This window comes from Symsagittifera roscoffensis, chromosome 5, assembly GCF_963678635.1.
Source record: "Symsagittifera roscoffensis chromosome 5, txSymRosc1.1, whole genome shotgun sequence".
Taxonomy (NCBI): Eukaryota; Metazoa; Xenacoelomorpha; order Acoela; family Convolutidae; genus Symsagittifera; species Symsagittifera roscoffensis.
The window spans coordinates 41,491,088-41,518,284 of NC_087066.1; the positions used below are offsets into that span (position 1 = coordinate 41,491,088).

The following is a 27,197-nucleotide window of genomic DNA, read 5'->3' on the forward strand; positions in this document are numbered from 1 at the left end:
ACCCCTACCAAAAGTTGATAGCGATTGAACTAAGTAACTTAGGACAGTTCTAGACAAAAAGGGAAGGCTGAAGGCACAAGACAACCATAATAGAGTCGAAGTTAGGCAAGTGATAAGACCCTTCACCGTTAGTGTGAATTGTCAAATAAGTGCCTTAACTTCAATCCGGAGGGGTCTAGGAAAGGACCCTATACCCTTCCCAGTTAATTCAAACAGCATAAAAGCAACGCAGAACGTATCCGGAGGGGTATAAGCTGAAATTAAGAAAACTACGGAAAGCTACTTTGACAGAGCTAAGGGCTCCCAACCCGGAGGGGTCGAAATTTTTCAAAGTCAGAGGGGTCCGAATCCGGAGGGGTCTACTTTCCACAAAACCGGAGGGGTCCGAATCCGGAAGGGTCTTATAGTTGCTAATTCGGAGGGGTCCAAATCCGGAGGGGTCCATATTCTGACAGTCCGGAAGGGTCCTATTTGTGCCAATCCGGAGGGGTATTATTTTATTAAGGACTTAGGTAAACGAAAGAAAGACTAAAAAGCGAGAGGTATTAGGTTATTAATACACAGGCTAGGTATCAGTGACTGCACTGGTAACTTGCCTCTCAAAAAGAACCAGACTGATACAAAACAGGTCCAAACTCGGATATTCGCGACACTAAGTCTAAATTAAAAAGAGCGTGACTCATTGGTGTGGATTGAAACATAATACGTTTTTGGGGAAAGTGACTGCCCTGAGGATTTTAGTAGGTCTAGCTCGGGCAGTCCGAAGGCAGATAGGTAACACAGTACTCGGTGGGTGCAATAGACGCCCACTTGAGAAAATTACTGCCTTCAAAGTTTTGTCTGTTTGGTGCAGCACCAAGCAGGGAAAGCTTTTTCTTTAAAAGACAGGTTCGACTATTGTACTGCGACCGACTAAGAGTACAAGACACATACGTTTTTTTATATATACATTCATATTGTGTCAATATATATATTTTTTTTGTTTTTGATTTTAAATCAACCTAAACTGTGCTTGATTGGGTAGTGACTACACTATCTTTTAAATTGACTGATAACATCATATTGTGCTAGTTCCCAGATCTTTGGACCGATAATCGGCTAGTGTGAATAAATTTTATACAAACTGTACTCTGACAGCATACAGGGATTCGTGGTCACTATTTAATAGAATCTGGTGAAATTTATTGTGTTGTGTCATTGTTTTTGTTAATAAAACTATAAGGTCTCTAGCAATTGAGTCAAGAGTAGGCATAGGAAAGTGACAAATAAAGAATGAGTTTAGACAAGTCAAGGATACCAAAACGAGGTAATAGCTCTAGGAAATTCATACCTGAAAAGCAAAGAAAAACGATGACCGATCCTTTTGTGGATTGGATCAAGCGATCCCGGTCTGACAAAAGGGGGACGGTTTCAGGCAGAATGGTTGAAACGAGAAGTCAGAAGACCTCAGAAGAGCGAAGAGAACTATTAGAAGTGGAGGTCAATACGGACCATACCATGAACGACAACCAGGGAGTAAATGGATTGGAAGGAAGAGGCAGAAGGCTGGCGAGTGAATCAACCCCGGTGGAACAAGGCCATGATTTTGCCACTTCCACCGGGACATTGGATCGAGAGGAGATGTCGGAACTGTCCGACATCTCAACTGAAGTAACGGCGACTAGAAGATCTCCGACAGACAACACTATGATGGCAGGCGGAACGGGGAAACAAACAACGTCATCATCATTCTCAGAAAGAATGAAGAACACCTTCGGAAACATCTTTCCATTCAGCATGGGAGGAGGAGCAGGAAATGACGGTGAATCCCAGGAGGAAGAGGATGAAGAGGAGCAAGGGGACTTTGGATCTCAGGTCAGCCTCAACAGTTCGATCCAGGAGAACGAGGCATACGTCGGAGGAGAGACTGGAACCATGGACAAATTTGGTGTAGTGACAACGATAAGCAAAGAGGCAAACACACCAGGCCAGTCAAAAGACTTCGCGATTAGGACAAGTTCAGAGCCACAAACTGGAGAGAGTAGAACCAGAGGGCTTGGCAACGCGTTAACGGATCCTGAAATAAATAATGATAAAACGTCAAGACAGAGAGTCAAGGCCCGGATCTCTACCAGCACGAAGCTACCTGGGACCGACAGAGTTACACCACCACTAGTGACGCCGCTCATGGATAACGGGGCAGCACTAGAGGAAGCCTTAAACAACATAGTGGGCAGTTTAGGAGAACAAAATGAACAGATGTCGATAAAGATGAGTGAACTGGAAAGAGCAGTTCACATTGAAAGAGAAAGTCTGCGGGAAGAAATAAACCGCAACAGACAAGAAGTTGGCAGAAGCGAAAAACGCTTGAAAGAAAGAACGGACGAACATATGACGAGGAACTTGTCGCGAATGACAAGAGAGGCGGAACAGAGGGAGTTACGCTTAAGAGCCGACATGGAGAAGTTAAGAATTCAGCAAGAGCAGTCTCTTGGGTCTCTTGACACAAAGATAGACGCGATGATGGAGAGGCGAACGCAGGCTATCATGGATAGGTTGGACGGGCTACTAAGCAGCAAGAGTGGACCAAAAGAAGGAGAGCCGAACTCGGGAGGTCCCAGCAGGGAACCGAGGGTGAACTTCAATGAACATCAAAGGAGGAAGACAAATGGATCCACTAGAGGCAGGGGCAGTTCATCAGGCTATGCCACAAGGGGTAATACAGCATGGGGCCCGAACAGTAGAGCAAGTTCAACGGGGAACAGACAAACCTCGAACGAACGACCAACGCAAAGCACACATGCAACCGGGAGAAGCGATTCTAGCAACATGGGGCATACAAGCCCGAGGAGGAGTCACATGGGCCAAGCGGGAAACGCTCATGGTGATTCGGATTGCAGGGATGCACCGCACACAGAGCCTTCGACAAGGTGTGAGGACACTCAGGCGGGACACTCAAGGGATGCTACGGCAATGGCCACAGCATTTGAACCCCTGAACAGGTCTTTGGAGACATTCCTGACGCGGTTATCTAGAACCAATGAACGCAGTGAAAAGTCCAGAAGAGTCTTTAAGAAGCCAAGATGCTACAAGGACGAATCTGATGGCTGTATTGATACCTGGATAGAGGTAATGAAGCTGCATTTCGAGGAAGAGGACTTGTCGGAGAGACAGGAATGCAGCGCGCTCACCAGCAACTTAGAAGGGACAGCCCTGAACTGTGTCATGGCTAAGAAACAGTATCAACGTGACACTGCTGAGAAAATCTTCGAAATCTTGTTAAACCGTTTCGGATCAGGGGTGCAGGGGCACCAGGCGATGATGCGCTTCGAGAAACGGAGGCAACGAGAAGATGAAACAATAGACAAGTTTCTCGATGATTTGGAAATGCTGAGAAGACGCAGCCAACCGGATGAGTCAAACCGAAGGATGAACCTGGCCGTAGCCTCAAAATTCATCGATGGTGTGAAAAATGATGAACTTCGTACGATGCTAGCAACGCATTACACACCACTATCAACTAATGCGCCAACACCGGAGGAGTTGAGGCTCAAATCAAAAGAGTATCTTTTGTTGAAACCTCCTTCGAGATCTGGATATTACAAGAACAATTATGGCAATTTTAACAACGGACCAGCTAACCAAGGGAACAATTGGTACAAACCGAGGGATGATATGGACAAGAGACGTTCTTGTGCTAATTGCAGTTCAACAGACCATCATGTGTCAGCATGCCCAGCTTACAAACAAGGCATGAAAGCAATAGGCTTTAGCCTCGAGGACGAAGATGCGTCAGAGTTGGACCATGAGGATTTCATGAGAGGAGTAATTGCGAAATTCGGCCCGAGGTGTTTCTTTTGCAACTTGGAAGGTCATTTTAAATCAGATTGTCCGCAATTCTGGGATGCAGTGGCAGACATCAAGCATCCAAGGCATGAAGAAGCTTTGTCAGGAGTGAAAGCAAGCAAGGCTCGACTCTTGAGCGAAGCAGAGGCACGCAGGAAGGACAAACCTCAAGAGCTGGCGGCAAAGAAAATGCAAGCGGTAACAGAAGAAGCACGTGAACCGGAACCAGCAACTGCGGCCGATGACTTCAAGATCGATTATAAGGCAGCCGCAAAGGATGCTCTAAATAGAGTACAGCAGGAATTGGTGACGAAAGAGATCGAACAAAAAGTGAAACTTGAACTGGAAAATGAAAAGCTTCAGGAGCAACTGAATACCTTCGAGGCAACGGAGTTCGAGGAGACGAAAACACCAAGCAGTTTAGATATGAAACTTAAAGTGATCTCCGGTAAGAGGTTCGGCATGGCGCCGCAAGGAAAGAAGATACAGTCGATAATCTCAGTGGCTGGACACCAGGTAATAAGAAATTTGAGTGAACCATCAGAGTTCACTTTAATGCATTTGGACACATATGCAGATTATCTGAGGCAGGTGGAGCCACGCACTGAGTCGAGAGCTGTGCGAGCACTACTAACGACGGGTGGCCCTCGCATGAAGAAACTTCATGGACGCTACTTGGAGGTCTATGGGCCGTATCAAGTAATGCTGAACGTGGATGGAATCAGCATGTACACCAGGACTTACATAACAACAGATGATGACCAAATGGGGCAGATCTATTTGGGTGAAGAGGAACTCAAAGTCCGCAGGATAGGCCATGACGCCATGATGGAACAAGACGCGGTACATATTGGATATGAAGCAGATGTGACAGCACACCTGCTTGACACCAACGGAACAAAAATCGGAGTCACAGGGCTTCTGGACACAGGCGCGGTGGTGAGTGTGATGCCGATAAAAACCTGGGAGAGAATGGGCTTCACGCGGGAAGACTTGATTCCTACGAATCTCCGACTAGCCGCTGCAAATCGAGGAGCTATCTACGTAGCCGGAAGAACACCGGTGACGGTCCTTCACATGGGAGGACGGAACCTTTGGATGAGCTTCTTGGTGGTAGAGAATCTGGACGACGCCGACCAATTCATCTTGGGCAGAGATTTTGTCAGGAACTTTGACGTGATGATTGACTTGAACAACGGTCTAATACGGATTAGAAACCCGGACCGAAAGTATGTTAAGAGACCAATTAATAGGATAATAACAGATGAAAATAAGGTACCAGTTTTTTTGGGTAGAAAAGTAAAGTTACAACCAGGACAAGCTGTAGTAGCAATTTTTAGAATGAGAAATTTAAATTCGTTAAGTGATAGCAAACAGGTTTGCTTAGTACCGAATCCAAATAGTCAGAGTTCGGTGATTTTAGGCCGGAGCTTCTCGGTAACGCGAAACGGACTGTGTGTCAGTGTGTTGTTGAACACACTGGACACCACGGTTTCAATCCAGCGTGGAAAGAAGCTTGGTTACGCATTGCCGATGAGGACCGACTATGAAGAGACACAAAACTTGAAGAAATATAGTGTGAAAGACTGTCCTTATCATGCAAATAAAGATAAAATCTTAAAGAGAATTAATGAATTAAAATCTATTCGTAAATTGTTTTCAATGAAATCCGAAACGGACGACGGCTTATCAAGCTGCTCGAATTTTCCGGAACGCCCCTCGTCATATGAACTAGATTCTGACAAACCGGTTTTGCCAGAAATAGAACATTTAAAAGGAAAAATAGGTGAGGGAGATTTTGAAAAATTGCGGGACCTCCTAGATCGGAACGCCGAAGTATTTCCAAAACATAAGGCGTACATCGGTTGCTGTAATTTCGTCGAACACGAAATCGAACTAGAAGAGGGCGCCGTTCCCCATAGGGAAGGCGCAAGGCGAATGACGCCACATAAATCGGAAGCGTGCCGAGCGGAAATAGAAATGTTGCTTGAATACGACATGATAGAACCCTCGAAATCACCATGGGCTTGCGGAGTAGTAATGGCGAAAAAGAAAGGGGGGCAGCTTAGATTTTGTTGCGACTTTCGTTACTTGAACGCGGTAACGATTAAAGATGCGTACCCGATACCACGAATAGACGAGAGCCTATCCAAACTTGGTGATGCAAAGTTCTTCACCACATTGGACTTGGGTTCTGCCTTCTGGCAGGTTCCTCTGCGAAAGAAGGACAGGGAGAAAACCGGATTCGCGTGCGAATTGGGGTTGTACCAGTGGAAGAGGATGCCCTTCGGCTTGTGCAATGCAACAGCAACCTTTCAAAGGCTGATGGCTCAGGCTTTGACAGGAGTGACCAAAAAGTACGGGAATCTCTTGATGTGCTACGTGGATGACGTAGTCATAGCGACACCAACCCTGGAGGATCACATTGATCGACTCGATGAGGTCTTCGGATGTATGAAAAGAGCAGGCTTGAAATGCAAACCATCGAAATGTGAAATCCTTAGGGATTCGATCAAGTACCTGGGAAGAATGGTGGACCGGCATGGTGTGAGGCCAGATCCAGAAGCAGTAGAGGCTGTGCTGACATGGAAAGCTCCTAGAACGGACACACAGCTCATGAGCTTCCTAGGGTTTGCCAATTACTACCGAGAATTCATAAAAGGATACGCGGACAAGGTGTACCCGATGCAGAAGCTGATGCGCAACAAAGGGAAAAAGTTCGAATGGAACGATGAGGCACAAGTTGCTTTCGAGAACATAAAGCGGGAACTGTGCGAAGCGCCAGTGCTGGGCATGCCTACAGAAAAGGGCATGTATGTTCTTGACACAGACGCATCGGTGGTGGCCATCTCAGGAATATTGCATCAAGAGCAAGAATGGAACGGAAGAACAGTCCTCCGTCCCATTGCATACGGCAGCAAGGTCTTGAGTGACACAGAGATGAAATATGGCGCACCGAAAGCAGAAATGTTTGCAGTAGTCACCTTCGTGGAAAAGTACCGTGCATACTTGGGGAGCGCTCCCTTCAAGTTACGCGTGGACAACAGAGCGTTATCCTGGTTGAAGACCTACTCGATGGATCAGAGTTATATTGGTAGATGGATAGTCAGATTGGATGGCTACCATATGATAATCGAACATAGGATGCGTGATAAACATCAGAATGCTGACAGTCTCAGCAAGAAAACTGAGTTCTATGAAAGATTGGAGCAGAAGCAGGCCAATCAGGCGGAAGTAAAGGAGGGATTCTCGTTTCTGGACCAAGAAACTTATGAAGCGCTTCCCTTAACGAGATGGTTGGATAAGTCTGGACATCCAATTCCGGGGCATCCTGAGTTACCTGTAGAGAAAGCAGCCGAGATAAAGATCCTGTCAAGGGAGGACCCGGTCCCCTTGGATTTGTTGCTGCGCTCGAACCTGGTACAGCAGGAACTCTCTCGCATGAATATAAACAGCCTCTCATTATTGGATAAAACGGTGCATGTCACACCACAAGTGATGCGGATACTGGGTGGATTGTTAGAAAGAGAAGTGACCAGAGATGACCCCGAGTGGACAGCAACAGTGGCATCGCTAACAGTCAGTGAGAAAGTGAAGATCATGCCGTCCAGACAACAGCACGAAGAGAACAAGAGGGATTGTAGGACAATAGTTCAGCAACTAGTATCCTCAATACCCCAAGAGATTTTAACCAGTACTTCTTACGGACAGAAAGGACGGGAGAGCGGCAAGCAAAAGAAAACTGTCACCTTTGTAGACCGGGATAAAGAGGGTGGAGTTGTAAAACAAAATCTGCTGCAAGACTATTTGTCCGGGGAGAAGGATAAGGAGAAAAACCAGCGATCACAAGATCAACACCCGGGACAAGGAAATTTGTCCGGGGAGTCCGAGATAGACGAGAAAATTCCTGATGAGAAACAGGACCTAGAGAACAAAGTTTTGTCCGGGGAGTTCAGATGGATGCGAAGGAAATACGGACATGATCTGGAAGAGCGTGCAGTCTCCAGCACAACACCTTCGACGGATGATAAGTCAGAAAGCTCGAGAATGAACACCTATTCAGACAGGGATTCGACCTCGGGATCAGAACTGTCAGAACTGGCGATACACACGCTACTAGTGGAAACTCGGGCGAGAAACCTGGACAGAGAGGTGTACCAGGATCCTGACAGTGATCGCTACCTAATACCAAGCGAAAGAGTCTTTGACAACGCAGCGGATGACTTAGAAACGATAGCGGTATCGAAACGTTCGATAAGCCTGTTGCCGCAGAAAGAGGTAGTCAGGGCTGATCTTCAGCCGTTTCAACAAGAAACACAACCGTTGGCGAAGATTTGGTGCGTTAAGATGGAAGAAGACACACATCAGCCCAACGAGCTGAACAGTCAGATGAGAGTCATGAAGACGTACTTGAAGGCGAGATACAGACTCTCGGACCTTCTAAGGGCGCAGAGAAATGATCGCATGACAAGCAACCTAAAAAGGTGGATAGAAAACGGTGCACCTGACAAAGGTGACCTGGAAGAAGACAGCTATAGGATCCTGAGACAATACTTCATGCAGAAGGAGGGGAGATTATATCTGAACAAGGACGGGATCGTGGCTTGCAGGAGAAGAGGAGAAGACAAGGTCTTATACAAATATAACGCGATAGTGTTGCCGCAACTCTATCAGACAGAACTATTATTCAGGTCGCATGATCAGATGGGCCATCAAGGGATCGACAAAGTGTATCAGAGGATCCTGAAGCGCTTTGAGTGGCCTGGGATGAAAAAGGCATGCGAGAAATGGGTGACAGCATGTCTGTCATGCCAACAGGTCAAGGATCCTAGGAAGTTGCGATTTCCTTTACAATCAATTGAGTCGTCTGAATTCAACGAGGTGGTGCAGATAGATCACCAGAAGATATGCATGACAGACAGCGGTTACAACCAAGTCTTGGTCATGATAGATCACTTCACGAAGTATGCAGAGGCCGTGCCCTGCATAACTGCCTCGGCGGAAGAGACATGCGACCACCTGATCAATACGTGGATAGCAAGACACGGATGTCCAATGACGTTTCAATCGGACAATGGAACGGCTTTCGTAGGCGAGCTTACGAAAGAGCTTATGAGACGGTCACAAGTCGCTCAGGCTCACTCCACGACATACCACCCTCAGACGAATGGCTTAGTAGAAAGACAGAATAGGACGTTAGTGTCGATGCTGAGGGTATATTGTTCCAGGTACATGACCGATTGGGACAGATACCTTCCACAGGTGATGGGAGCTTATAATAGCACGCAACACTCCACCACTGGAGTCAGTCCACACATGATGCTGACGGGACACGAGAAGTCTTTACCCTTGACATTCTTCTACCCAGAGTATGAGGGAAAGAAAACATCCCCACAGGTCTACGTGAGGGATGTGATCAGACGCCAACAGGAGTTGAACGACTTGTGTAGACGAAACACTCAGCAGGCACAGGCAAGGCAGAGGAAAAGATTCGACAAGAAAGCAGCTGGTGCAAAGGCTTACTCGGTGGGAGACTACGTATGGGTATTTCAGAACGTTATACCACCGAAAGGGACAAAAAAGCTTCTGAAGAAGTGGAGGGGACCCTTCATGATTACAGAGGTGCACCAAGAGGGACGCTTTTATAGACTGAGTACTGGCCGAGCCGCCCACTACGAGAACATCAAGCCACACAATCCATCGACAGAAGACTGGTGTATACCTGCAGACATGGAAGAAGGGGATTATCTAATGATGGATCCTGCTTGTGAGGTCAATGAAAAAGGCACCAGGGAGAAGAACGATGGAAACGAAGTCGTAGAGGAAGGTACGGATACACCATTGGACCTGGATCCAAACGAACAGATCGAAGCGGACGATGAAACCTTGCCCTACGCAGAGGAAGATTGGCAGGATTCCGAACAGACAGAGGTTCCCAAGAACATGGAACCAGATCTTCCGTTCACGATGCAGACTCGTCAGAAAGACGGGACGAGACTAAGAAAGAAATACAATCCTTACGGTGACGACTTTGTAGTGGATAGGATAGATCTAAAGAAAATAGTGGAGGAAGTAGTGGGTTTAGAGGAAATAACAGTGTCACAGGACATTGACATAGTCGATGATCACAACGATGAGTGGGTTGACGACTGGTTGAAACCCGAGGTGGAGTTCGACGATGAGCAACAGCAGTCAAATGAACAAGACCTGACGAACCTGCGTGTCTTAGAGTGGCTGAACGAAATGACATCAGACCCTGAAAAGACCAGCGTTACGATTCAAGACGTAGATCGCGAAAGCGCGAAATACATTAAGACCGAACGAGATGATCCTTCCTGGGCTGCCCAGGAAGGACAACTTCTCATTCCAGCTTCTAATCTTGACTTAATACCCGGTATGCGATCGACGGGGACGCCGATGGATATTTTTGTCCGGGGAGTGGGGGTAGGACTTACCCACACTGAAAACTTGATAATAAAAAAATTGAGAATAGCAAGAGAAACAGGAAACTTAGAAGCAGAAACAGGTGAAGAACCTAAGAAACCTGACATAGGCAGGGTAGTTGAGTCATATTTTAATTTACCAAATGAATATTCTAGTAACATAATACTAACAGACAGTGATTTCATACTCACAAACAGAACATGTGCGGTAGCTATCACCGCAGACATGAGTTTTAGGACGGCGCTAGCGGCAGATTTTAAGAGGGAATATAAAAACGTGGAATTCCTTTGGAAGAAAAGACCAGGGATAGGGGGCGTAGCAGCCTTACCCCCGGCGGTGTCGCAGAAACCGGGAAAGTACTTATGCTTCTTGGTAACGAGGGCGACAGAGAAGCAGCACGTGGACCCAGAAAACCTAGTCTTGTCTTTGACGAGGCTGAGGGACTTCCTTGTGGAAATGGACGTGAAGGAGCTTTCGCTTCCAGTGTACGATCCAAATAGAGGAAGACTGCATCCTCGGGAATTGTACGCGCTTGTACACGTGATATTCTCTGATACGAGCATACAAGTGTATCTACATAAGAAATATTACTTAAGTATAGGCTGAGTGATGTGCGAGAGGGTGTTAGGCCAAAGACTAAGTTGTGTGTAATATGTGAGAGGTGCGTTATGTTATGTTATGTGTTAGGTTATTAAGATCATGGGTAAGTAGGGGTTAGTGACCATGAACAACTAAATGACGATCTTGGGAATAGATCCAAAGTTTGGACTGTCCAATCTTAGGTCGAATTCCAAAATTTTAGAGACCAATTGATTTTAATAAATTTTAGGATAAATATCTTTTTATCTGAACTGTCTTTAAGCAAATTTTAACGATGTATGTTAAGGTGAAATTGACAAGTGTGACATTCGTGATTTCTTTTCTAGATCCTGATTGATCATTTAATTGCTCACTTGAGTCAAAACTTGAAATCGAAATCAAATCAAACTTGGAAAGAACAGTATGGACAATTTCAACCTGGATGAATTGATGGACCTGGCAGAGGCATATGTAGGACCGATGGTAGATGCGATCTATCGTCGGCTGATCGAACGAGACTTCGCTCTGGAGGACCCAGAGGTGGTCATGTTGCTGACCGCCCTGATTAACATCTTGGGGCACGACAACCGTGGGGACCGCCCCACGGAAGTCCTGTTGATGGCAGCATATGGAGAAAGAGGAGTACTAGACCGCCCGAACATGAGAGTGATGAGGTGGAGAAACGGGGCTCTCTCAGGGAGTGACTTGGCGAATGAGCCTGGGTTGGGAAGTTCTAGGACTTACCAACCAGGTGAGATGCCAATGCCCTCCAAGCCCAAACCTGGGCTGACGAGAATGCATCGGGAGATGAACAGCGAGGCGACCTCGTCTGGTTCACCACTGAGAGCAGCTGTGCCACCAAAAGGGGCGAAAGTAACACAGAAGGTTCAGACGAACCAAACCATACAAGATCTGGACGAGATGAACGATCAGTTGAGAAGTACGAAGAAGGAGTTAAACGATATGACGAAGACCATGCTGGCGATGGAGGAAGACCGGGACATGTGGAGAAAGTTGTTTGAAGACTGCAACAAAAAGCAGGGTCAAGAGATCGAACGCTTAAGGCAGGAATACAAAGAGCGATCGGAGCAGGTGGCGTTGACGACGTCCATTGAGAAAGTGATACCTGCAAGGGATATTCCTCGTGGGCAGTCCCCGATGGAGCTCTTGACACCTCGAGAAATGAGTCAAACAACGGAGACACGGCTTCCAGCAGAGACGCACCGAGTAACAATCCCGGATCCTAGTGACACCTTGGGTGATCCCGTCGTAGAACAGACAGTGAGAAAACTGATAGAGACCGCTGGACGATTGGTCGCTAACAAGAATGCACCAGGTTCCGGGGTGACTGCACCCTATGGAACGATTGACGATACGGGCAGAGTACAACTCTCCCAGACAGTAATCAGACAAAGGATGAGTAACGTGACACCACTCATGGGGAACTCGAGAATCCCAGAGAGGAAAGTAAGGAAGATGCCAGCGAAGAAAGTGTCTCGTGTAATAGACGTGCAGAAGAATAATCAATTGAAGTATAGTTTCACGGGAGTTCCGGAGACAGATCCGAGAGCCTGCTTCAATCGAGCTACCTGGAGCCCGGCTGTGAACCTGCAGCAACCACCACTTGGGACATCTCACCTGATATTGGGAGACAGCTTAGTCAGAGTGCTGTCGAATTTGAGGACCTCATGGGTCACCACGGTGATGGCCTTTGGAGGCGCGACGATTGCCCAATTATATCGCATGGTGGAGCTGATGAATCCAGGGAAGATACCCAATGTGATGATCTTAGTTGGGACGAATGACATCTCCAGAGGATCAGATGAGCAAGAAGCACTGTGGGAAGCAATGATGGTGTGTTTGTATACTACTCTCTGGCAGAAGTTCAGTTGCGCGGTTTTGACCGTTTGCACGGTGCCAATGAACACAAGAAGCCTGACAGTATCAGGAAGAAGGCACAACGAGGGAGTCATGAGATGGAACAACATCTTGAGAAACCTAGCAAATAGAAATGCCGGAAGAATGATACTCATGGACATTGAACATGAATTGAGAGCCATGGATCAAGCCAGACTGACCACGGATGGCATCCACTTCGACAGTGTCGAAGGACAAGCTTGGTTGAATCGAGTCTTCCAAGAACGGTTGGATGAGCTGGAAGCAGAACTCTTTGACACAGGAGTGCTGAAGGAAGAGGGAACGGTGAGTGATACGGTGATCACCACCTTTGTGCCTCCTAACCTGGAAACACACTTGGGTACGGTCCCAGCCGCCATAAATTACCGGCAACAAAGCTCCAGTGAACCAGGTCGAAGAACAGATGTACAGGATCGGTTGGGAGAGGCACCGATGAGGAGAACAATTCATCCTAGGAGAAGGATAGGACCTGTCAACCAACCAATCGAAGAAGTAGCCGGCACATCTAGATCGGACACTAGATCGGAGACGACGAGTACCAGTCGAGAGGAAAGACCGAGCAGAGGCTCATTGATGTGGTCGCGATCCATACCGTCTCCTTGGCATATATACAAAGAAGAACTAATGAAGCTGGACCTACAGAGAGTGAGCTTCATCGAAGATGCAAGGAGGATGCTGAATGGAGCGACGCTATCCGTCAGCAGATTGTACTCGATAACCGGCGTAGACTGGTTGATAGCCGCTAGCATAAATTTCAGCTCCACGACGGCCTTGAGATTTGCCGACTTGGGGGGACTGCCCTCCAACAACACAATAGGACCTGTGAATGCAAGACCGTTGCAAGATGTGAGATTGAACCATGATGAGAGGAATCGTGAAGAAAGGCCAGGAAGATTCCTGACGGCGAGAGCGCCGATTGGACAACACGTGAAGATATTTAGGCAATTGACGACACCACCTGGTCATGTGAAGGAGAGAGTGTATCCAAAACTAGTGAACCAAGATGGTGATGCCCAGAGATATGGCGGATTGACAGCGATAAAGAAAGATGAGACCATCTTCGCCGCCTACGACAAAGCAGAGATGAGAAAGGCCAAAATCATGGTAGTAGCGAATTCAGAGTTCGTGTACACCTCCAAGTCTTTGTTTTGGCCGGACGTCATAATGCTGGCCGCAGTTGACCTAGACCTATTGCAATCAGTGTCATTGGCTATAGGGGTACAAAGGCAGACAGAAATGAACCCGATAACGATTGTGTTTGCTGGCATCAATGACCATCTACACAGTAGAGGTTTTCTGAGCAGGCTCAGAGATCCTGCAACAGCAGAAAACGCAGTATGGCCAGCGATAAAAGACATCCTGGAGTCAATGGGTGAAGTGGTAGACGCGACAAAGGAGGGATCATTCAATAAAGTGACGTTGAGAGTAGTATTTGCGTTGTCTCCGGGATATGCATATCTCCCGGATGGACTGAAATTTGTGTATGCAATGGTAGCCTTACTTTCGGAGGGAAAATATGATGTGATCATATCAGCCCCGAATCGCATGATAGAAATGGAGAACTTGAGGCCACTTAAGGCTGAACTGCCGGCAGTATGGTCAGATATCTCAAACGCGATGAGAGGGTTCAAGGACCACGCGTTACACATGTTGGTGTTGGACGAAGTGCTGGGGTTGGAACTGTCCAACTTCAGTCGGCAACTCAAACTGAAACCAGGAATAGATGACGATCATCGAGTGATCACGGCGATGTCCAACGACTTGTGGTTCCGAGCATTGGAAGTGGCGAGTGAAGACACGAGAAGAAAGAATTCACTGGAGACGAGAGCTCATCTGGAAGCGATGGTGCTGAGAACCAAGCCGGAAGCAAACCAGTGGCTACACCTGAATCCGAGAGTAGCGGCATTGGGTGCAGATGCTTTTCAGCAAGGCCCAGTAATGATCACTAAGATACACGCCTACTTGTTGAAGGAGGTGAACCTGGCGGAAAATGCCGGAGAAAAGACAGCTGAGTTCGTGAACAGAGTGTGTCAGATTACTCTGGAAACCTTCTGGACCCAGGAAGTGAAAGGACAGGAGGGATTTGAAAGGACAGACAGCATGCTAGAAGGGTTGGGAGCCGGATGGACCGCGTCCTTCTTGGCAAAAGTCTACCCGAAAGTCTCGCACTACTTGATAAAGGAATTCCTCCAAGCGGTAGTGAAAGTATCGATAGTGGAATTAATAGCCCTGTTTGTGACATTTGGAGCGGAGAATTTCGTGAAAGGACCGGTGATACTGCTTACGGATGGAATACAGAACCTGCGACTAGATGGACTTCTGACATTGATCGCAATAACCCACGGAAACTTGGGAGGACTGATGAAACTGGCACGTTGTCCAGAGCAGATGAAAGAGAGAGTGAGGAATCTGGATATGAAGAAATCCACAGACTCGTGGAACAAAATAAGAGACCTGAGACACACTCTTATCCAGTATCTCTTGCAGCAAAATCGCTTTGGAACCGGAGAATACGAGACAATTGAAAGAGAGGAAGATGTTAGACGACATGTTGGAGGCATGCCGCTGTTAACAGATTTGAGCTTAGCTATGAGAATCGATCCCTTGGCACTGATCAGAGGAGTCACGGAGTTCGTGACAGTGATCTATGGACCAGCAGTCACCTTTGCGTTCCCTGACGTTAAAGTGGAAGCATATAGGAGGTCGGTGTTGCACCTGAACCTCATATCGGCAGTGGACGGTAGTACACTGAACTGGTGTGAGCAGCACGCATTGCGAGAGCTCATGAGTGAAGATCTGTTATTTGCGAAAATATCGGAGCCAGAGATGACAGTCATCAATTTTGACGATCACTTCTGTGACCGCATGGGAGAAGTAGAAAGAGGGCACATCGAGGTGTTTCCAAAGCTTTGGAATCTGAGGCCCTATGACAAAACGAATGGCGAAATGACCAGAGTGCCTCGTCTCACAGCAGCGTATCACAAGGCAGAGGGTGGAAGAGCAGAAGTGTTGGAGGACGGCTTCCAACAGCGTCAGGATAGTCAATGACGTGCTACAAGACACGGAGACCGAGAGTGCAGAGTCAGCGTCACAGGAGGAGGAAATGGAGCATTGATGAATGGTCGAGAAAACAAGAGGCAAAAAGAAGGAAAATTAGAAGAATTTAGAAGTTTTAGAACTTCTAAACGACGAAAAAAGAAGAGAACAAAGGGATGATGAAGAAAAGTTAAAACTCAGAATTGTTTTATGTGTGTGAAAAACTCAAGTGAGAAACCAAGCAACCAAGTTGTAATTGAAAACTGAAACATTTAAGTTGAGTTTGGAAATTGTTGCATTTATAAATTTGCATTTTGGTTTTAGTTGAAGTGGCTTTAGAGACACTCACTTATTATTTATTTAGAAAGGCTTGAGGGAAGAGTATATTTAAATATTCCAGCCTGCATGATTGTTTTTAATCACTTAGGAAGACTGATAACTTTGTGGTGACATGAAAAACTTGAGTAACTTCTTGAGGAGGGAGGTTGTTGCATTGTTCTTTCTAACCACAAAGTTTCTTAGTTTTAATACTCAGGACAATAGGCAAGCAAGATTTCCGAAGGGAAGGAGCATAGTAGGATAATTTTAGCTTGTTGGTTGGCAGGACTGTCCTGCAAGCCAACACCTTTTAAATCTAGGAGAAAAAGTTTCAATCGGGATATTGACACTGGAAGTCAGAAAATATGTTTTATCTTAAGTCATATCCTCAATGTGCAGATTAATGAAAGAATTTGAAGGCTATAGTGATGTAGTATGATGCCATTTATATTCTGCAGTGAGTCGATGTGACGTAGGTAAAAGTAATTTCGTGCATTTTGTAAATTCTGTTCGATGACACTGTAACCATTTAGAACATTGCGCGATTCAATGAGGACATTGACCGGACTGTCCGGGGAGTATGTGACATTCGACCAGAATGGCCAAAATGCAGTCTCTGCAGAATTCAGGATTTTAGCAGTGAACCTTCCGGATTGGCGATTTAGAACGGATAAGGACGTTATTTGAATGATTGGCCAAACGGTGAAGGCTAGAAGATTCTGGAATTCTAAATTTTAAATTTTCGAAGTGATGACGTAACATTTCTGAGAAATGTTAAAACGGCCATTTTGGCTAAAATAGCAGAAAGAAACAGAACAACTTTATCTGCGATTACGAACAGTACGAAAATCGAGACTAAAAAACAACAACGAACTACCGAACAGCAGAGGACGTTCCGAGTTGCAACTATTGTGCTGTTACAATAGTTGCAAGGCCGTTGCGAACAACGGTGAAGGGTAAAAACCAGCCCTCCGAGTTAGCGTGAACCTGAGGTTAAGGAGCTTGATTCGCCGGATTCAAGAATCCGGAAGGGTCTCGGGACGGGAACTTTTATGAACTTGTATTGAATTTTAGCATCCTGTCATGTCCTGACTTGAATTTAACTGATATTTTGATTAGTTTTGACAAGGATGAGGTGCTAGGAGTTGGGGGGAAAGGGTTGATCCATCTTCGATGGAGATGATGATTTTTATCTACTGAACAAAAACAATAGTAATATGATAAGTAGCAGCCCTGTTTTTAGGAGTGACCTCGTGGTCTGGGGATACAGAGACCCAGCCATGAGCTCACTAATTTTGCATGTAATTCAGTTAATTTGAGCGTTCTGGTCGAAGCCGGAGAACAGTAACGTTTTTGTCAGCCTGATGTAAGAAAGACCACCGAAAAGTACTGGCTTGGTAGAGACGGTGAAAAACATGCAAAGCTCTGTTTAGACGCTAGCCAGTCGTCTTAAGACTTAGTTTTGTTATCCGTCGATATGTATCTTCCGGGCGAATGTTACATGTATGTTTTTATGGCGCTCCTGGGTGTTATTCTTTCATAACATCATGACCGGCGGAACCGTTAACGAGCACTCCGCGCCGAGCGGATGCTCACATTAACGCCCTTAATAGGCCTAAACTGCCGGGGCGGAAGGGTAGTTCGGAAAGCGGAAGCCTTCCGGATTACCGTGAATAGTTTTTTAACCTAGTTAAGACCGAAAATTCACGAACCAGGAAGACCGCCCGAACATGAGAGTGATGAGGTGGAGAAACGGGGCTCTCTCAGGGAGTGACTTGGCGAATGAGCCTGGGTTGGGAAGTTCTAGGACTTACCAACCAGGTGAGATGCCAATGCCCTCCAAGCCCAAACCTGGGCTGACGAGAATGCATCGGGAGATGAACAGCGAGGCGACCTCGTCTGGTTCACCACTGAGAGCAGCTGTGCCACCAAAAGGGGCGAAAGTAACACAGAAGGTTCAGACGAACCAAACCATACAAGATCTGGACGAGATGAACGATCAGTTGAGAAGTACGAAGAAGGAGTTAAACGATATGACGAAGACCATGCTGGCGATGGAGGAAGACCGGGACATGTGGAGAAAGTGGTTTGAAGACTGCAACAAAAAGCAGGGTCAAGAGATCGAACGCTTAAGGCAGGAATACAAAGAGCGATCGGAACAGAGGGCGTTGACAACGGCCGTGGAGAAAGTGATACCTGCAAGGGATATTCCTCGTGGGCAGTCCCCGATGGAGCTCTTGACACCTCGAGAAATGAGTCAAACAACGGAGACACGGCTTCCAGCAGAGACGAACCGAGTAACAATCCCGGATCCTAGTGACACCTTGGGTGATCCCGTCGTAGAACAGACAGTGAGAAAACTGATAGAGACCGCTGGACGATTGGTCGCTAACAAGAATGCACCAGGTTCCGGGGTGACAGCACCCTATGGAACGATTGACGATACGGGCAGAGTACAACTCTCCCAGACAATAATCAGACAAGGGATAAGTGACGTGACGCCACTCAGGGGGAGTTCGAAGATCACAGAGAGAAAAGTAAGGAAGATGCCAGCGAAGAAAGTGTCTCGTGTAATGGACGTGCAGAAGAATAATCAATTAAAGTATAATTTCACGGGAGTTCCGGAGACAGATCCGAGAGCCTGCTTCAATCGAGCTACCTGGAGCCCGGCTGTGAACCTGCAGCAACCACCACTTGGGACATCTCACCTGATATTGGGAGACAGCTTAGTCAGAGTGCTGTCGAATTTGAGGACCTCATGGGTCACCACGGTGATGGCCTTTGGAGGCGCGACGATTGCCCAATTATATCGCATGGTGGAGCTGATGAATCCAGGGAAGATACCCAATGTGATGATCTTAGTTGGGACGAATGACATCTCCAGAGGATCAGATGAGCAAGAAGCACTGTGGGAAGCAATGATGGTGTGTTTGTTTACTACTCTCTGGCAGAAGTTCAGTTGCGCGGTACTGACCGTTTGCACTGTGCCAATGAACACAAGAAGCCTGACAGTATCAGGAAGAAGGCACAACGAGGGAGTCATGAGATGGAACAACATCTTGAGAAACCTAGCAAATAGAAATGCCGGAAGAATGATCCTCATGGACATTGAACATGAATTGAGAGCCATGGATCAAGCCAGACTGACCACAGATGGCATCCACTTCGACAGTGTCGAAGGACAAGCTTGGTTGAATCGAGTCTTCCAAGAACGGTTGGATGAGCTGGAAGCAGAACTCTTTGACACAGGAGTGCTGAAGGAAGAGGGAACGGTGAGTGATACGGTGATCACCACCTTTGTGCCTCCTAACCTGGAAACACGCTTGGGTACGGTCCCAGCCGCCATAAATTACCGGCAACAAAGCTCCAGTGAACCAGGTCGAAGAACAGATGTACAGGATCGGTTGGGAGAGGCACCGATGAGGAGAACAATTCATCCTAGGAGAAGGATAGGACCTGTCAACCAACCAATCGAAGAAGTAGCCGGCACATCTAGATCGGACACTAGATCGGAGACGACGAGTACCAGTCGAGAGGAAAGACCGAGCAGAGGCTCACTGATGTGGTCGCGATCCATACCGTCTCCTTGGCATATATACAAAGAAGAACTAATGAAGCTGGACCTACAGAGAGTGAGCTTCATCGAAGATGCAAGGAGGATGCTGAATGGAGCGACGCTATCCGTCAGCAGATTGTACTCGATAACCGGCGTAGACTGGTTGATAGCCGCTAGCATAAATTTCAGCTCCACGACGGCCTTGAGATTTGCCGACTTGGAGGGACTGCCCTCCAACAACACAATAGGACCTGTGAATGCAAGACCGTTGCAAGATGTGAGATTGAACCATGACGAGAGGAATCGTGAAGAAAGGCCAGGAAGATTCCTGACGGCGAGAGCGCCGATTGGACAACACGTGAAGATATTTAGGCAATTGACGACACCACCTGGTCATGTGAAGGAGAGAGTGTACCCAAAACTAGTGAACCAAGATGGTGATGCCCAGAGATATGGCGGATTGACAGCGATAAAGAAAGATGAGACCATCTTCGCCGCCTACGACAAAGCAGAGATGAGAAAGGCCAAAATCATGGTAGTAGCGAATTCAGAGTTCGTGTACACCTCTAAGTCTTTGTTTTGGCCGGACGTCATAATGCTGGCCGCCGTTGACCTAGACCTATTGCAATCAGTGTCATTGGCTATAGGGGTACAGAGGCAGACAGAGATGAACCCGATAACGATTGTGTTTGCTGGCATCAATGACCATCTACACAGTAGAGGTTTTCTGAGCAGGCTCAGAGATCCTGCAACAGCAGAAAACGCAGTATGGCCCGCGATAAAAGACATCCTGGAGTCAATGGGTGAAGTGGTAGACGCGACAAAGGAGGGATCATTCAACAAAGTGACATTGAGAGTAGTATTTGCGTTGTCTCCGGGATATGCATATCTCCCGGATGGACTGAAATTTGTGTATGCAATGGTAGCCTTACTTTCGGAGGGAAAATATGATGTGATCATATCAGCCCCGAATCGCATGATAGAAATGGAGAACTTGAGGCCACTTAAGGCTGAACTGCCGGCAGTATGGTCAGATATCTCAAACGCGATGAGAGGGTTCAAGGACCACGCGTTACACATGTTGGTGTTGGACGAAGTGCTGGGGTTGGAACTGTCCAACTTCAGTCGGCAACTCAAACTGAAACCAGGAATAGATGACGACCATCGAGTGATCACGGCGATGTCCAACGACTTGTGGTTCCGAGCAATCGAAGTGGCGAGTGAAGACACGAGAAGAAAGAATTCACTGGAGACGAGAGCTCATCTGGAAGCGATGGTGCTGAGAACCAAGCCGGAAGCAAACCAGTGGCTACACCTGAATCCGAGAGTAGCGGCATTGGGTGCAGATGCTTTTCAGCAGGGCCCAGTAATGATCACTAAGATATACGCCTACTTGTTGAAGGAGGTGAACCTGGCGGAAAATGCCGGAGAAAAGACAGCTGAGTTCGTGAACAGAATGTGTCAGATTACTCTGGAAACCTTCTGGACCCAGGAAGTGAAAGGACAGGAGGGATTTGAAAGGACAGACAGCATGCTAGAAGGGTTGGGAGCCGGATGGACCGCGTCCTTCTTGGCAAAAGTCTACCCGAAAGTCTCGCACTACTTGATAAAGGAATTCCTCCAAGCGGTAGTGAAAGTATCGATAGTGGAATTAATAGCCCTGTTCGTGACATTTGGAGCGGAGAATTTCGTGAAAGGACCGGTGATACTGCTTACGGATGGAATACAGAACCTGCGACTAGATGGACTTCTGACATTGATCGCAATAACCCACGGAAACTTGGGAGGGCTGATGAAACTGGCACGTTGTCCAGAGCAGATGAAAGAGAGAGTGAGGAATCTGGATATGAAGAAATCCACAGACTCGTGGAACAAAATAAGAGACCTGAGACACACTCTTATCCAGTATCTCTTGCAGCAAAATCGCTTTGGAACCGGAGAAGACGAGACAATTGAAAGAGAGGAAGATGTTAGACGACATGTTGGAGGCATGCCGCTGTTAACAGATTTGAGCTTAGCTATGAGAATCGATCCCTTGGCGCTGATCAGAGGAGTCACGGAGTTCGTGACAGTGATCTATGGACCAGCAGTCACCTTTGCGTTCCCTGACGTTAAAGTGGAAGCATATAGGAGGTCGGTGTTGCACCTGAACCTCATATCGGCAGTTGACGGTAGTACACTGAACTGGTGTGAGCAGCACGCATTGCGAGAGCTCATGAGTGAAGATCTGTTATTTGCGAAAACATCGGAATGCAGTGACCACCGCTGTGAAAAGAATTTCCAGGACGAGCGAGCGTAGTGGAAATGAGAAGGCAGAGATGCTGAAAGAAGATTTGGAGAGAAACGTGACGTTGTGTCTCCACAACAGCTTCTGTAGAAACAGAGAATCAAACGTGGATCCCCTACCTTGCTGTAAACAGAGGGTGGAAGAGCAGAAGTGTTGGAGGACGGCTTCCAACAGCGTCAGGATAGTCAATGACGTGCTACAAGACACGGAGACCGAGAGTGCAGAGTCAGCGTCACAGGAGGAGGAAATGGAGCATTGATGAATGGTCGAGAAAACAAGAGGCAAAAAGAAGGAAAATTAGAAGAATTTAGAAGTTTTAGAACTTCTAAACGACGAAAAAAGAAGAGAACAAAGGGATGATGAAGAAAAGTTAAAACTCAGAATTGTTTTATGTGTGTGAAAAACTCAAGTGAGAAACCAAGCAACCAAGTTGTAATTGAAAACTGAAACATTTAAGTTGAGTTTGGAAATTGTTGCATTTATAAATTTGCATTTTGGTTTTAGTTGAAGTGGCTTTAGAGACACTCACTTATTATTTATTTAGAAAGGCTTGAGGGAAGAGTATATTTAAATATTCCAGCCTGCATGATTGTTTTTAATCACTTAGGAAGACTGATAACTTTGTGGTGACATGAAAAACTTGAGTAACTTCTTGAGGAGGGAGGTTGTTGCATTGTTCTTTCTAACCACAAAGTTTCTTAGTTTTAATACTCAGGACAATAGGCAAGCAAGATTTCCGAAGGGAAGGAGCATAGTAGGATAATTTTAGCTTGTTGGTTGGCAGGACTGTCCTGCAAGCCAACACCTTTTAAATCTAGGAGAAAAAGTTTCAATCGGGATATTGACACTGGAAGTCAGAAAATATGTTTTATCTTAAGTCATATCCTCAATGTGCAGATTAATGAAAGAATTTGAAGGCTATAGTGATGTAGTATGATGCCATTTATATTCTGCAGTGAGTCGATGTGACGTAGGTAAAAGTAATTTCGTGCATTTTGTAAATTCTGTTCGATGACACTGTAACCATTTAGAACATTGCGCGATTCAATGAGGACATTGACCGGACTGTCCGGGGAGTATGTGACATTCGACCAGAATGGCCAAAATGCAGTCTCTGCAGAATTCAGGATTTTAGCAGTGAACCTTCCGGATTGGCGATTTAGAACGGATAAGGACGTTATTTGAATGATTGGCCAAACGGTGAAGGCTAGAAGATTCTGGAATTCTAAATTTTAAATTTTCGAAGTGATGACGTAACATTTCTGAGAAATGTTAAAACGGCCATTTTGGCTAAAATAGCAGAAAGAAACAGAACAACTTTATCTGCGATTACGAACAGTACGAAAATCGAGACTAAAAAACAACAACGAACTACCGAACAGCAGAGGACGTTCCGAGTTGCAACTATTGTGCTGTTACAATAGTTGCAAGGCCGTTGCGAACAACGGTGAAGGGTAAAAACCAGCCCTCCGAGTTAGCGTGAACCTGAGGTTAAGGAGCTTGATTCGCCGGATTCAAGAATCCGGAAGGGTCTCGGGACGGGAACTTTTATGAACTTGTATTGAATTTTAGCATCCTGTCATGTCCTGACTTGAATTTAACTGATATTTTGATTAGTTTTGACAAGGATGAGGTGCTAGGAGTTGGGGGGAAAGGGTTGATCCATCTTCGATGGAGATGATGATTTTTATCTACTGAACAAAAACAATAGTAATATGATAAGTAGCAGCCCTGTTTTTAGGAGTGACCTCGTGGTCTGGGGATACAGAGACCCAGCCATGAGCTCACTAATTTTGCATGTAATTCAGTTAATTTGAGCGTTCTGGTCGAAGCCGGAGAACAGTAACGTTTTTGTCAGCCTGATGTAAGAAAGACCACCGAAAAGTACTGGCTTGGTAGAGACGGTGAAAAACATGCAAAGCTCTGTTTAGACGCTAGCCAGTCGTCTTAAGACTTAGTTTTGTTATCCGTCGATATGTATCTTCCGGGCGAATGTTACAAGTGGCCTTTAAGCTGTAACGGGTTCCAGTCTCATGTCGCAAGCGAACTGAATTGGCTCCGACCGTTCTTGAGGTGGAAAAACACAAGAGATAGTGTCCCTGACTCCTGAGCCAATGGTTATAGGGCCTATTTTTCTTAAGCCTCATGTGTGACTACAGTAGACGAATGTTACACTTTTGCAGATTGTTACAAAAGCAACCTAGTTTTGTTATGTGAAAAGCCAGTCGCTCAATATCAGGTCAATATTTCCTGTTTTTTTTTCACCTTCTGTTACTGGATGAAAACTTTCAATTAAATCTGTCTGTCCGAAATTTTTGCTACTAATTAACTTCATCCTTTTGCTGTGATAAAACCTTGAAATTTCATAAGCAAAAGTAGCTACTTCTTCACCGTCGCATTTCGTTCAACTACCGCCTTGAATACGACAAATTACAATTAATATTCAAGAATCGCTTTGCTTCACTGAAAGACTTCTTTTCATCTCGCAAGTTTTCATTCGATGATTCACTAATAACATTGATTTTCTCGTTGTTTTGTTGTCTTTTCCTAAAAGATAAATTATTCTGTTGCCTTTTTCTGAGGCTTTGAAATGACGCAAAACTTTGAATAATTTTATTTATCCGCTTTTAATTGATTTTTTTAAAAACCTAAAATTTTTCTACTACTACTTTCCTTATTTTTTTTTCGCAAACAACTTTAATTGATGTATCGAGTGTATTGTACACTCTTTTTCCTTCGATATCAACAGTCAATCCTTCTCTTCGAATGGGAATTAATTCCCGGACAGTCCACTTCCTCGACAAACTGGTATGGAAGGATACTTTTGGACAACCTTACTTAAATATTGAAATTTTGCACATGGAGAATAATATGCAGATGTGGAAACTAACATCACAAACAAGATAAAACTAAACTAATGAACTTGAACCTGGGTGCGACCCCTTGTGAACTGTCTCTAAATCTTTTACTGCTACTTCTACTAAACAAAAACCTTACATCAACCGACTGCAAATGATCTGAACTACCCTCTCGGAAACTATTCTCTCCGATTCTCGATTTAAAGCACCCACCAGGTTTTTCTGGGTCTGAAAATGCCGGATTTCACCATTCTAAGTATGTTTTCAATGCGCGTGAACACTGTTTTGAATATGCTGAGTAAAGAAAGTCGAACGTTCGAGTTGAAATATTTTAGACGAGAAAATTACAGTTCCGTGTGACAACTTTACTTGTAAGTCTCTGACAGTTTTCCTTGTAAGTCTCTGACAACTTTCCTCGACTTTTTTTGTTTCTTTAAATTTCCAACTGTTGGAAAATTTTATTACAAATAGTGAAACTGGTATTTTGGAAAAACTGGTAAGTAGGTCAAATCGAGAATCTAGACTTTCAGAGAGGGTAGTTAAGATCATTTGCAGCCGGTCGATGTAAAAGTTTTGGTAAATATCGAAGTAACTAATCCCAAAAATTGATAGATTCAGGTCTTTTTAGAGAGTAAAAACGTAAAATTGCGTTTAATTTTGGCAACTAGTGTATTTGCCATGAAAGAAAAGTAAATTCTCTGTTTCCGAATAATCAGTGAAGTGAATTGCATGTGGCGGGTTGTGGTAAATTGCATATTGTGGTAAATTGACCGCACGATTAAAATACACTTGTGGACAAAATTAAGCGCAAATTCAGGATTTTACTCTAAAATGCTGGTTTTCAATGTACATTGTGGACAACATTCCGTTCGAAATTCAGTGATATTTTAACATTGACCGAGAGCAAATGATCAGAGCTACCATCTGTGAAAGTATCAATATTTGGTTTCAATGACTTACCAATGTAATCCGTGTCTGAAAATGCTAGTTTTCCTCATCTGCACGAAGTTTTGCATCGTAGTGAAATCTTTCTTGAATAAGCGGAGTAAAAAAAATTGTTCATGCAAGGTGAAACAGTCTCAGTGAGAAAATGGAAACAATCAGTGTGAAATTCTTACTAAACTCAGACGTTTGTTACTTATTCACGCGAAGTAAAAAAACTTGGTGCAGATGAGGAAAACTAGCATTTTCAGACACGAATTACATGGTAAATCATTGAAACTAAATATTGATACTTTCACAGATAGTAGCTCTGATCATTTGCTCTCGGTCAATGTAAAAATTTTACTGAATTTCGAAGGTAATGTCCAAAATGTACATCGAAAACGGGCATTTTACAGAGTAAATCTAGAATTTGAGCTTAATTTTGTCCACTAGTGTATATGCTTTTTTAATTTCATAGGAGTCAACATAGGCGAAAGATAGAAATCGTGCTGAGAATCGCCGTTTTTGTCGAAACGCTTCAAAAGTTGCTTTGAATTTTTTTTCACTTCGAATTATAGACTTTTAGAGAGGGTCGTTCAGATCATTTGCAGTCAATCGATGTAAAAGTTTTGGTGATACACCTCCTCTGCGAATTCCCTGCAAACGCCAGGGGATTTATACTTTTTTATGAAACGATATTACAGGGGCTTTCTGATATTAACCGCGGGTGGATCTAGGATTTTCACGAAGGGACGAATTTTGATGACACCTTTCAGGTCGAACAAGTTGTTTACCTGAGCTCTCTTTACACAAGCGAAGATTACGTGATAGTATGAACTCTCTTTTTTTCCAACCTAAATCGCAAATATTGTTGAGACAAAATGTGTTCATTTTGAAAGTGTACATTTTGAACAATACCCAGATATTAAGTACAGGCAATGATAAGGATATTAACTCAGACTATTGTATTACAAATAGCACGTAAGCTTCAAAATAGCATGGATCTGTAGCGTATAAGTAGGGAAGGAGACCCGCATTGAAGTAAGAGGGTTCGAACCTGGGCAGGGTCGGATGTTTTTAATGAACTTTTTCGTATGCTAGGTTAAATGCGTCCGCTATAAATTGAGGCATATTATTTGGTAAATTTTTTAAAATCAACTGGTACTGCTAATGCGTCATAATTGGCTTGCGTCATTTAGCAATTATGTAGACTCATAATTGGCGTGAGTCACTAAGAAGTTTTGTAGACGCAAAGTTTTACTCATTCAGTTTTTTCCAGTAGCGTTATCGGTCATATTTTTGCTTGCGTATGCGAAGTGCTCTGAAAAAAGCCAAAATAGCCTTAAATTGTTTTTTTTTAGCGCGACATTACCCAAAATTAATATATTGGCGCCTAAAGTTAATTATAGGTCCCCTGAGCCTACATTTTTCCGAAGGCAAAAGTATAATGAAA

The 27,197-nt window shown here is 45.2% G+C and overlaps 1 protein-coding gene across 1 annotated transcript in view; it reads right to left on the reverse strand.

Annotated features, from left to right (window-relative positions):
- Positions 1-27,197, reverse strand: part of LOC134846731 (uncharacterized) — a 361,436-nt gene that overhangs the window by 145,053 nt on the left and 189,186 nt on the right. The window lies entirely within an intron of this gene.